The sequence below is a fragment of the Harpia harpyja genome, chromosome 17 (assembly GCF_026419915.1).
Source record: "Harpia harpyja isolate bHarHar1 chromosome 17, bHarHar1 primary haplotype, whole genome shotgun sequence".
NCBI lineage: Eukaryota > Metazoa > Chordata > Aves > Accipitriformes > Accipitridae > Harpia > Harpia harpyja.
Window position 1 is genome coordinate 21711849 of NC_068956.1, and position 13013 is coordinate 21724861.

The 13013-nt window shown below is 47.0% G+C and overlaps 1 protein-coding gene across 12 annotated transcripts in view; it reads left to right on the forward strand.

The window, feature by feature from the left end:
* The first annotated feature begins 3710 nt into the window (after nt 1–3710).
* ZMYM2 (zinc finger MYM-type containing 2) overlaps nt 3711–13013 on the forward strand; it is a 95918-nt gene continuing 86615 nt past the window's right edge. For 4 of the 12 annotated variants that reach the window (XM_052812141.1, XM_052812143.1, XM_052812147.1 and 1 more), the window contains exons 1-2: nt 3715–3928; nt 5031–5088. The gene's annotated coding sequence lies outside the window, so the exon portion shown is untranslated. Of the gene's footprint in view, nt 3986–4135; nt 4217–4504; nt 4696–5030; nt 5089–13013 lie in introns of those variants that run through there. The other 8 variants (XM_052812144.1, XM_052812146.1, XM_052812150.1 and 5 more) reach the window with 6 other exon arrangements.

Below are 13013 nucleotides of genomic sequence, written 5' to 3' on the forward strand. Positions count from 1 at the left end.
TCTACTTTTTTTGTTTGGTTTTGGTTTTTTAATCTTTTTCCTTCCACTACTATCTCTTGAAGTTGTGTTGGGCAACCAAGTAGTAGATCAGAATTCCATTATGCCATGACCATTAAAACACAACATGTTCCATCAACCAATAAGTTTGTCCACATCTCTCTTCTTTGTGATGGCCAAGGGGGGATTGAGGCTAAATAGACAAAGAAGTGAGATTGAGGACAGAAAAGAAAGAGAAGTATTGACAGAAATGGTAGGGGAAGAAAGCAGAGAAAAGAATAAGATAATGAGGATAAATAAAACGGTGTAAGGCAGAGATTACAAGGTTTGTGGGGCAGGGCAGTATAGAAGCCAACAATGACATGAAAGAAATTTTGGCGTCACATACTTTACAAAGGATTACACTCCCATTTTCACTTCTACAGGTGGCGGAAACACACAGACATTTCTATGAAGTTTTATCTGCATTCCAAACACAGTTTTTTTCCAAGCCAATCTTCAAATCAGTTGTAATAAACTATGTTCTAAAGGGCTTAACGAACCTCTACTTTCCAAGTGTTACACATACGAAGTGGTGAAAGACATCTTATTCAAGTATTGCCTCTTCATTCCTCAGAACTCTGTTCTAGACACCCAGACAATTAGATTGATGGAAACCTAAACAGTGGTCAGGCTGAAGAAGTCCTTCAGTCAAAGGAATATGTTTCCTTCTAATCTTGGAACAAATGCCACAATTCTTTATCATATAAATACTGCTGATAGCAGGAGGTAGCTTTAAACTATGTTCATTCTGTTCCTACAATATACTACGCATCACTTGAAGGTTGGCTTGGTAGTGTTCTTAAGATTCCTGCTCAAACATAAACTCTTTGAAATATATCAGATTACTGCTTCTCAGTTCAAATACAGTTGACTGCTTTTTGAGACAATTTTAATCCATGACAGATAGAAGGATGTCACTCTTCGTGTAAGTCATTGAGCATACTGTTGGTTCAGCTTTGTTGAATTTATCTACTGCCAGTCAATACGTTTGACATTTTTTAGTGAAGTTGCTGACATCGGGCCTGTCCATGAAAGCAGTGGTGTGGAGCCTATAAATACATCCATTTCAGATCTCTGGTGTTCATGAAGAGATTTTACTGCTTAGTGTTTGAGCTAACACGAACTCTTTCAAACCATAAAAAAGAATTACTCCATCTGGATTATTCTTAAAAATAATCTGAATTATACATGGTTTTACAGATGAAGAAGAATTTACATAGGTGTCTGAACATTCTCCTCCTTTCTCCTGATGTCTGTTGAAAAAATAATGGAAAAATCACGGTGTACTTAATTATTTTTTTCTACATTTGAACACATGAATTAAAAAATAGGGTTACCTATCTATAGGGGAACAAGGGTTCTCTGGAGTTCTAGACTTTTATATATAAATACATTTCAGTACAGTTCCAAAACTGCAAGCAAACCCATTAAAACTTCTGTTTGAACTGTATAATCTAAAACATTAATGAAAATGGTCTATTGCTACATTGCTACATAAAAATCCCAGATAACACTGTTCGGTAATGTCTATTGCTAGGGCAGTGGTAAGAGGAAGGTGCTCTTTGGTTAGTTTTTTAATGACTAGTAAGAGTGATACATTTCACTTAACATGGTTTAAATTAGAAAACCACTTATTTTCTACCATCTATTTCTGGTACAATGTAAAAACAGGTGCTTAAGTCCTCTTGAATTTCTTTCTGAACTTCATCAGAAATTAAATGTTTAGGGATAAGCACTGTTGTAGAACAAAAGACGTCTTCCCGGGATGTGCAATTGGAAAGGTTGGCAAATATGTCATGTGGAGGATGACTTATCATGGTTTTGACTTTTACCAACCTAGAAGATATTCAAGGCTAATAATGGAAATGGTCAGGAGCCAGCTGACCTGATGGAGTGTGTGAGATTCAATGTTGAAATTTCAACAGCTGTCTGGTTACTATGATCATAATTGGCTGGATGGTGTGATGCTGTAGAACAAAGTTTACTAATTTACAGGGCAACTTTAAGGACACCTTCAAAACAGATGGTGGTTCATCTCCATCGCACTTTCTTCCTGGCAGTGGTTGTGTTGGAGCTGTGTCACCATCAGGCATGAGCAATGGTGGTGCAAGCTGCCACCAGCCCTGAGGTAACTCTCTCCCCCCACACCAAGTAGTCCCTCCAAGCTTCATCTGATAGCTAGGATGGTGTGAAAAAAAAAAAAAATTAATTCCCATCAACAACATAGAGTAACAGTGTTGGAGAAGCTTTTGGCTTGAGTTGTTGACCAAAGCCTGTGTCTCCGGGTGGGACCATTAGGAAGAAATTAGATGTATTGTTGTGACAATAGAAGATAGAAAATTTCTGGTCTCTCCCACACATGAAAATTATTAACCAAACGCATGAAGGGTGGTTGAGGAAGGAGGCAGCCCTTCAGTGACTTCTGCGCCGCCCGAGAGCGAGGCTGCTCCGCGGGCTCCCCAGGCTGATCCCGCGGGAGGCTCCCACCTCCGGGCTGGAAATGGCGCCGGCGGCTTGAACCCGGCTCCTTGCGCATGCAGGAGGCTCTCTCCAGGGGACACTGCTCCGCGTGGTTGACACGAACTGATACCGGCTGGAGGAGGCAGGGCGGGGTATTTGCTCGCTCTCTCTCCCTCTTCTGGGCAGAGGAGGATGAGTGAATGGGGCAGAGCGGGACCAACGCGCCAGACGGCAGGCTGCGCTCCCTCAGTCCTCGAAGGAGCGGGCGTGAGTGCCATGGCCAGCGCGGGCGGAAGGAGCCGCGCAAGGGAAGTGCGCATCCTCCATTTTGGCGGAGGGCGGGCGGAGAGCTTGGCTCCCGGCGCCTGGCCGCCGTCGCCGGCCGCAGCACTCTTCCCCAGACCGCGGCACTGCCGGGGGCACCCGGCTCCTCTTCCCGCGGGGAGCCGCGCAGAGGCGCTTCAAATGGACGCCCCGCTGCGCCTCACGTTGGTTCGAATTGGTCCCAAGCTCCCCGCAGCAGCTTCCGACAAAATGGAGGACGCCACCACTGCTACCACCACCACCACCACCACCACCACCAGCTCCTTCAGGAGCCATGTCGGCGGCTGACATGGCGCCCTCCCCCGCAGCGGGTAGGGGCAGGAGGGCGTCCTGGGGCGAGGGCGGCAAGGAGGCGCTGCTCGGCGGGGCAGGCTGCGGGGCAGGCGCCCTCCCCGGGATACGTGCGCTCTCTCCCTTTCCCCTGTGGGAGCGCTGCCATTATCCGCGCTCTGTCCCTCATGGAAATGGCCCCAGGTTCAAAGCCCTGCTGAGGGAAGGAAGGAGCGGGGTCGCACCTCTCGGAGGAGCCCTGCCAGCCCTATCGCTCGGCGACGGGGGGGGGGAAGGGGGGGCGGAGTGGGAGAGGCGAGCCCGCGCCCCACGGCGGGGGCTGTGGCGCCCACAGGGACCGAGCGCAAGGCTAGGATGGGCAGCGCAACCTCCTCGCCGGTGGCCGGCCGGAGGAGCGCAGCCGGCACAGCACGGCCCGGCCCCGGCGGCAGCGCAAACTTCTGCAAGTTGCTGCTGTCAGAGCGCTGCGCGGGGAGCGCGAGCGCAGCCCTCGGACGCGGGTAACGAGCCGGTGGGCAACGATCCGGGTTCCTCAAACCTGATGGATCAAAGTGGGAAGAACCCCGGGCATGGCCAGGGGGAAGATTGGCAGTTTATAGGGTCAACCGGCTGCGGGCGGCTCTGATGGATGGGCCGCCCACCCACTCCGCTAGGCCAGCGCGACAGCCCGCCCTCTGGGGGAGCCAATGGCGGGGCAGGGAGGCGGGTCTCCCCCGAGCTCGCTTGGCCCGGTTCCTCCTCCCCTTCGCTAGCAGCTGCGCTTCGCCCGGGACTGGACCGAGTTAGAGTTGAGACGCCGGAGGAGTAGCGCAGAGTGCGTGCGTCCCCCGCGGGGGGGGGGGGTCCGTGCCTGCGAGCGGTGGGGAGCCGGGTAAGGTGGGGGTGCTGCACCTCAGCGGCGGGCTGGCGGGCGGTTGGCGGCGCGGAACTGCCCCCAGGGCGGGGATGGGAGAGCAGCCGCCGTGCCTCCGAGCTACCCGGGCTAAGTACCCCACGGTGTCGTCGCCGCTGCGCCGCCACCTCTGGCGGCGGCGGGGGCGCGGGCAGCGGCGGGGGCGCGGGCAGCGGCGGCAGCCCCGCGGGTGACCATCGTGGCCCGGAGGTGGGCGACGGGGGTAAATGGGGGGCGCCCGGGGGCAGCCCTGGGGGGGGGGGGCAGGGGCATTTGGGGGAAGGGCCGGGTCTGTTTTAGCGCCTCCTATTTTAACTCCCTCCCTCTCTCCCTCCCTTCCCCGCCGGGCCCTCGGCTGTTGTTCTGCCCCGGTGCCTCCCCCACCCACCGCCCTCGCCGCCCCCCCCCCCCCCCCCCGCGGGTGCCTCCCTCCCCTGCCCGGCGCGGCGCTCCGCGGATCCTGCCGCCGTCGCTGCTCCCCTCCCGTATTGTTTGGCTGGGTCTCTCTAATGGCGGACAGGAGGCGGCAGTGCTGCTGGCCGACTGCAGGGGGGCAAACCCGAGACCGGGGGCAACTGCCGCGGGAGCGTGCGGAGGGCCGAGGCGCTCGCCCGGCACCGAAGCGCCGCCGCTGAGGGCCCTGCGACCCCCCGGGGCGCCGGTTCAGGGCTGCTTAGGCAAGTTAGCAGGTAATATTTGCTCCCCGCCGTGGGTGCCGCCGCTGCCTTTACCCCCCCCACCCCGCGCCCGCGCGGAAGAAGCCCCCGGTGCAGCTGCGCCCGGGGCGGCTCCTTATCCCCCCTCCTGCAGCGGGGGGCAGGCGGCGTGAGTGTGCTTGAGGAGTACCCCACCGCCCCCGGGGAGGGCAGTTTTTATTTATTTATTTATTTATTTACAGGACTGGGATTAAAGGGAAGTGGTGGGTGATGCAGGCGGTACCTGCCCTGGCCGGGCAACGGAAACGCTGCTTGGGGGCGCTGGCTGCTCCTCGGTGCCCCGTGTTAACCCCATGTCTTTCCCTTAGGCTCCAGCCCAGTTTGGTGCAGCCTTGGCAGAGACCAACAAGGAGAGGGAGCTCCATTGTGAGTGCTATTTACGTATCTATTTCTGCCTCTGCTAGACCTGCTTAGGGAGGGCTTGACCCACCCCCCATATTCTCCGGGGGCAGGGGTAGAAGGAGGGGCCTCCAGGGTTGGGTGGGGAAATTCCTGGGTCCAGCAGCTGCTGCCCTGGGGCGAAGCCCCAGTAATGGCTGTGAGGCGGCTCCTCCTCGGGGTGGGCGCTGCTGCTGCAGACATCGCTCCTGCAATACCAACTCCGGCAAGCAGACGACGGGCTGCTGCCGCTGCTCACGTTACCCGGCTCAGGAGGGAGGGGGAGGGCATATTTCGGGTGCCCTCTAGAGTTTTAGAGCGTGTATTAAAATCCATGACGAGACACCTTTAGCCATCTTTGAATTTTTTTCTCCGGCTTCTCCAATCCCGTGTCCTGCATATCTTGAAGCTAAGAAGAGGCATGAGAGGTTTCAAATAACCCAGCAATTTGCAGAGCGTGTTCCAGTGTCTCTCCTTTGTGCGTTCAGACTGGTTCTTTGCGCCCACAGATTTGCTTGGGTGATTTTGTTGGGCGCCGCTGGCGGTTTGTGCACCTTGGCGGGGCTTCTGAGCCGTCTGCTTTGCTCCTTCCCCAAAAAGCTCGAGGTCACTGGGGAAACCCACAGCTTCTTAATAGCGAGCGTTTTCGGCGTTTCATCTGTGTGGGATTTTCAAAGCAGGTTGTGATCTCTGTTGGATGTTAGGTCGGCTAAGGAGAGGCTGATTACCAATCTCTGTCCGTAGGATTGGGGTGTCGTTTGACTCTGGTTTGTGCCCCTTTTAATAATGGGTTTTGGGGTGGGGGGTTTTTTTGCTGCTCGGGGGCTTCTGAGATCGCAAGGTAGTGCAGCGAAGGAGAAAGTGAGGCGGCGTGCGCCAGGGGAGAGGTTGGGAGCGCTGGAGTTCGGCCGCGGCCGCGGGCTGTGGCCGCTAGAGGCCGCGCGACAGGCGCAGCCGGCCCCGGCGGGTCTGGTGGGTAACGTGCCGCCGGAGAACAAAACAAAAAGGCAGCAGCGCCTGTCTTGCGCTCTGGGTTCTTCACTTGGGTGCAGGAGGGATTCAGGTGTTGTAGTCTTCCCCACCACTTGTGTCTTGAAATAATTCCCCCCCCCCCTTGCCATTCTACATAGTAGATTTCCCAGATTTGCATAGCTTGCAACTTTCTTTGTCACTTTTTGGTGGCTTACATATACAAAGAATAAGTGGTTCTCTGCAAAACCTCACTGCTTAGGAGGAAGGCATCAGATTTGGATTTATTCTGAGCTTCGAAAATTACCAACCTCATGAAAGACCCTAAGAGTTTGTATGGCCTGTTATCGTTAATAAAGTGGCCTGTTCTAAACCTTGACTTCTTACTGTAAGTTTCAATTGTAATTTTTTAACTCTTACTATGTCTTGGTTGCAGGGTTACCATCTAATTTTACTTCTGATGCATTATACATTCCAGTCAGGATGTTCTGCTTTTTCTGATGCTTCTTCATGTTAAAAAAGTTACTTCTAAGAGTGATCAAGGCAAATAATGCTTTCGAAGGAGGGAGGCTGTTGTGTTGGAAGGGAGTGAAAAAGGATGCTGTGTACTGGAGCTGGCTTGAAAAAATTTTTGCAGCTTTGTGTGGCTGCCTGTGAAAAGATGAGAATACTGCCAAGAACAGCTGTATAGCTAAGATTCAGTAAACCTCAATAAGCAGTTGCCAGCTGGTTTGTGAATTACACTAACGTCTTGCACAAAAGCATCGTAGTAGATGGCACATTGTCCTCCTCCAACTGTGGTGGTATAGCCTTTTCTCTAGCACATGACTGGAGGTAAAAAGTGTATCCTATGGCATGTGATGGGCCATGCTGTTGTGTGAGGGAATGTATTCGGTGCTTACTGCTGCAAGGTCAGCTCTAGGAACCAAACTCTGCAGCCACAATTTGTGTTAATAAAGGTGGTGATGGGACATTGTTAGGTAGTTAAACTAAATAACTTGTTTTAATAAAAGACTGTCTTAATTAGAGTATCTAATACATTTTCTTTATATTATTGTTATTAATCCTCTTTGACTCCAAATATATGATTGCATTTTACTGTTGCTTACCCTGGAATAATATGCTAAGAGGGATTTGCATCAGCAAGAATGTACAAATGCCAGTGAAAAAGTGAAAGCAAGTTTCTTTGTCTTCTACAGAGCGTGTTCAAGTATATGGAGGAATGTGGGACCAAAACTTTTTTTTTTTCAGATTTTTGCTGTCTTGTGTTTTTTTTGTCCAGCAGCATCATGACCAGTCTTGCATTGTTGCAGTAGCTTTCATTTTGGTTTCAAGGACTAAATATAGAATTACTGAAGTTCTGTTGTCTTGTGTCAGAGTTTGCAACCAATTGATATACTCTGCAACAAAAGCAGAATGAGGAGTTCTGTGAATAATTTCTATCAAGCATTGTTACTAATGGAAAATCCACTGTTCATGGAGAACTATTTTTTCCAGAAGACATGTACATCACAAATAAATGAACTCAACCTAGCTGGGGAAAGGGATTGAAATTTGAAGCTCAGAAGAGTTCAAAAGACTAGTAAGCTGTCCCTTCTGAGAAGTTTGAGGCAATACTTGCCTCATGAGGCTCTTAAAGCCCCATATGCTACAGGAGTTTTGTTGTCTGCTGAAATTGTTGAGTTTAACTCAACAGTTGAAAGTGCTTTTTTTGCAACTTCTTTTGAACTTCATTTCAGTGATTTAATCTTACTAGGTGAATGCTCCAAGAGGATAACTGGGTTTCTGAGAGATTGGAGTTCAGAGGAAACTTAGCTTTTCTTCCATATTTGTAGCCTGCCTACATGCTGCTGGCACATATGGCTGGCAGTAGATGCTAACTTGGTATATGAATGATCTGCTCAATTTAGATGCTAGTATTAAAATTCTTCGTATTGGGTCAAGATTTGTAAATTTGTCAGATAGTGTTTTGTACTTTTAAGAGAGCTTTTAAGTAGAAGGGAGCAGTGTGAGACTTCTGGAATGCAGTTGCATTGTATGTTCTCTTCAGTTAACACTTTGACTATATTGATTTTATATCATAGTTTTCCAGCTGCACAATGGCTTCCAACTCCTCCTGTTTGTTGCCCATGCTGCATGTGTTGGTGTAGATGAACTTCAATTGGGCTATTGATCCTGCTGCCATTTTGGGGGGAGAAGCCCTAATTCCTATGTGACTGTTCTCAGGTGCTTCTGTGGTTTCTAATGCTCCAACAAGCCTTGCGTCTTTGCTGCCATGTGGATTTCCATCCCTTACCCCCACCGAGATGGCTAAGCATTCATTGCTGCTCTGGTTGGCTTGGCTGAATATGAGCTGGCAGTGTGCCCAGGTGGCCAAGAAGGCCAAGAGCATCCTGGCTTGTACCAGAAATTGTGTGGCCAGCAGGACTAGGGAAGTGATCGTCCCCCTGTACTCAAACTGGTGAGGCTGCGCCTGGAATACTGTGTTCAGTTTGGGGCCCCTCACTACAAGAAAGACATTGAGGTGCTGGAGCGTGTCCAGAGAAGGGCAACCAAGCTGGTGAGGGGCCTGGAGCACAAGTCTTACGAGGAGCGGCTGAGGGAACTGGGGTTGTTTAGCCTGGAGAAAGGGAGGCTCAGGGGAGACCTTATCACCCTCTACAACCACCTGAAATGAGGTTGTAGTGAGGTGGGGGTTGGTCTCTTCTCCCAAGTAACAAGCGATAGGATGAGAGGAAATGGCCTCAAGTTGCGCCAGGGGAGGTTTAGATTGGATATTAGGAAAAATTTCTTCACCAAAAGGGTTGTCACGCACTGGAGCAGGCTGCCCAGGGAAGTGGTTGAGTCACCATCCCTGGAGGTATTTAAAAGACCTGTAGACGTGGTGCTTGGGGACATGGTTTAGTGGTGGACTTGGCAGTGTGAGGTTAATGGTTGGACTCAATGATCTTAAAGGTCTTTTCCAACCTAAATGATTCTATGATTTCAATGCTGTTTATTTATACTTAAATTGTTTTGGCAATTTAGGGCTTCTGTCTTCTGTTAGCTTCCAGAAAATAGCAATTTTAAGACGAAACCCATGTTTATTGTGAAACTACATGCCACTTAGAGTTCAGTAAGATTCTCACACACACACACAAAATTTGATTATCTATCTGTATGGATGAGAACATCAACAGTTGGAATAGATGAGATCAACAACTGGCCTTTATAGACAGCTTAGGTCATAACTCTTCACTGAGGGATTCTCATGCCTTCCCCTGAAGTATCTCATGAATTGGACATGTCAATGACAAAAGTTGTTTTCTTATTCCAGTTTGCTATCAGAACAAAATAATTTCAATCAATGGTTATAATACAGATGACAAATTCAGGTATTACTAGTCCACCATAAATAAAATTAACAGAGGTTATTCAGTTTTGTGATCAGCTGAGAGTCTTCAGTGACATGATTGCCACCAATGTATTTTTCAAACTGCTCTGTGTTTGGAGGGTGTTTACACTTTGTCCTAATGATTAAGCATTCTGTCTTTATCTGTGTTTCCCAAGCTCTTTGGAGCTACCTTCACTATAACTTCCTTCTCTGCCTCTTCTACCATCAGCCACTGGAGAATAATCAGATGGGGTTGGCTGGCATTCATCGTTGAGGCAGGGGTGCAGAAGCAAGTGTTCAGTGCTTCGAACAGAGTAGCTGCAGTAATGGTTTGAAATGTACTCAGGCGTTACTAGTGCCCTCCCCAACCATACTGAGTGTCAATAGCACAAGAGGATTGTGGTGGGTTTTTTTGTTTGCTTTTTTTTGAAGTTTGGCTGAGATGAGACTACTTTATCATGCATTGCTGTTGGGCAGAAAGGATAGTTTTAGGTCTCTAAAATACTTAACGCTTACTGCTTTACCTAAAATAAACGAATTGGGCGCTCAGTACTTCACTGTACGTTAAGGTTCATAAACTTTTTTCCTTAACTCTTACAAGACTATCAGAATCCTTCAGTTTGTATCACTGTAACTTTTAAAAAACATAGTATCTAAATTTGTGTAACTAGTGCTGTACAAAAGTCTTTCAAGGCATAGTCCCTACTCATTAGTTTTAATACTTACTGACACATGCCAAGCAGGATGTCATCTTAATTCCACATTTTCCCTTGTTTAATAGATTGTGCAAAGTAGTGATGTATACTTGGTCACATGCTCTGTTAAGTGATGGAACAACAACTGCTTAGATACTTGCACCATAGCTCACCAGTCTAACTCTTGGGAGGTTTGCAAAGTGGATCATTAGGAGAGGACAGTGGCATTATGGAAGAGTTCGTATTGGTTTCTGTATGTAGCTTCCTCAATTCTTTTGTTGTGAAAGATGACATTGGAAGAAGATGGTAAAATTGGGCATAAGACATAGAATAACTATGTGCACGATTTTCTAATTTAGGCCTGTTATGGCTTATAGTCACTCTTAGAAACATGGACCTGTTTGTTTTCCTCCTGCAGACTTTTGTTGGAAGCATATTGGCATCTTAACGTTCCTTCAGGCTCTTCTGCGCAATGTAACTGTACTGAACTTTAAACAAAAGCCCACTCATGATGTGACTATCCTTTCCCCCCTTGAAAGTTTAACCTTGGCGAAAACCTCACTTTTTTCTGGAGTTCCTTTTCTTTAGATCCCTGTAAGACCTCTCCAGTTTGGCATTTACCCCTAGTACTACATCAGATTTCTCTAAAAGTTACTTGGTTAATCTCATTCATAAACTCGGCTATCATCTCTGTATGGATGACCTTCAAGTCTCTGTCTATTCTGGACTTGGTCACTTCTATACCAGCTAGCTCTCACTGTGTGCTTCTGACTTCTCATTGTGGATGTCTGACCCTTAGCTCAGGCTACTATCGCAAAGGCAATCCTTCCTCCCCAAAAGGAAAACTTTCTGTGCTGTCTGTCACTTGTGGACAGCATTGTCATGAGATCCTTGGTTTAAGCCTGTAATCTAGCCCTTGTTTTAGACACAGCACACACTACTCTTCTAACAGACTCCAGATTTCTTCCATGTAGTAAGCTGTCCCTTAATTGTTAATAAACAATTAAGTGTTTGTTATTTAGTTGTGTTAATAAATCACATAACTAAATCTTATACCTTGCCTTTGATCTCTGTATCTTGTGGTAACAGTTTTTCTTATGGTTGTGGTAGAAATGATCCTGCTCTGTTGATATGGATTCACAATGCTGAACAAGAGTGCTTTCCTAATCCTCTGCTTTAACTGACTGGTCTTTTTGCATCTTGTATTTTATGGTTGTAAAAGTAACAAGTTACTTGCCTTTAATTTAAAGTTGGGGTTTAGCTGTGAAGGATGTTATCTATCTTTTTTTGTTGTTGTTAATGAGATTTTAAGTGCTGCTTAGAAAGTGACATCGTGGTAGTTAAACACTTCTGTTCATTCTCCTGTGATGCTGCTTGTGCTTGGAGAAGTTCCCTGTGTGCACCCTGTAAAGCAATTGCAACCTGGTAATGCAAAAGAAGATAACTTTAGGAAACAAAGCCTACTAAAAGCCAAACCACTGCCTTCCCTGTCACCCTGGGACTCAAAACTCACCATCCTTAGAATAAGAACTAATTCTAACCGTTGTTTATGGTGGTGTTGTTTCCTTGTAGTCTTCTTTTTGTGTCTCTCCATCTGTTGTCCCTTATGTTTAGGTTGTTTGCTCTTTGAACAGTCTTATTCTGTGTTTGTACAGTGGCTACCATAGTGTGGTCCATAACTTTGGCTCCTAGGAGCCTGTGATAACAGGTGCAATGTATGGGTGTGTTATCAGTGTCTTTTTTCTTCTCTTTTTTTTTTTTATTAATATGTGTGTGTGTGTGTAAAGGGGAAGAAGACGTAGTGTTCTGTTATACCTGAAATAACGTCGCCATTTTGTTTGAGCAAGAATTGATAATTAATATACCAATCTATATACGTTTCAGAATTCTTACTAAGCTGGAAGAATTTACCAGACGTCTTTTGAATTAACGGTTATTATTTCTGTGTGCATGGGTTTTGGGAGGGGTTTGTTTATTTTGTTTTGCTTGTGGTGGTCGTTGTGGTTTTTTTGAAAAATGTTCATTCAGAAAGTGAGGTTTTGTTCTGGTGGATGGTGCCTCATTAAAGAAGCCAAGTAGTATCTAGAAAGGCCAGGTAAGAAGTTATCTGTAATACATATAATAAAAATATAATTGCAATTTAGAAGTGACACAAAACTGAGAGCTCAACAAAGGTTGGTTGGTTGTTTTTTACCAGACACCAATGTTGGATATATCTTGGAATTGTTGCCATTGTCACTGTGTTTGGCCATCCTTATGTATACTTCTATCCAAAGAACTGACAAATAAAAATACTGAGATGGTCTCAGCGTATCAGGCTAATATTGTATATAGTACAGCAATTATGATCTGAACTAAGTCCAGCATTTTTTAATAATTAAGAAGAATTAGAGAGTTTGGAGAAGACCTACAAGAGTGACTTAAGGAGTGGAAAATATGCTTTCTATTAACAGACTTTAGAAACTCAGTCTGTTCCTCAATTAGATGGGAATAGATAAGGGTGTGACTTCATCCTAGTCTAGGACAGACTGTGTGCCCAATAACATATTAGATAATAGGGTGCTTTTGCCAGCCCCCCCAGTCTTAAAGTCTTAGTTTCTGAGTGCTGGTTATTGCCTAAGCAATACAATTCAGACAGGGAACAGTGTGTAGCCTTTCAGCAGGTAGGATAACTAAGAGCTGGGTTAACTAAGAGTTGGAATAACTTACTGAGGCGTCACTTTCTTCTTTTTAGGCAAAAGTTTGAAGAGGATTTGAAAAGCTCCCCACTAGCAAAGCTAAAGAGTTGTTTGGTTTTGTGGTTTGTGTTTTTGTTTTTTTTTTTTTAGCTTGGAGTACACTTCATGTTCTGCAGTTCTTTATTCCAGTTACAAATT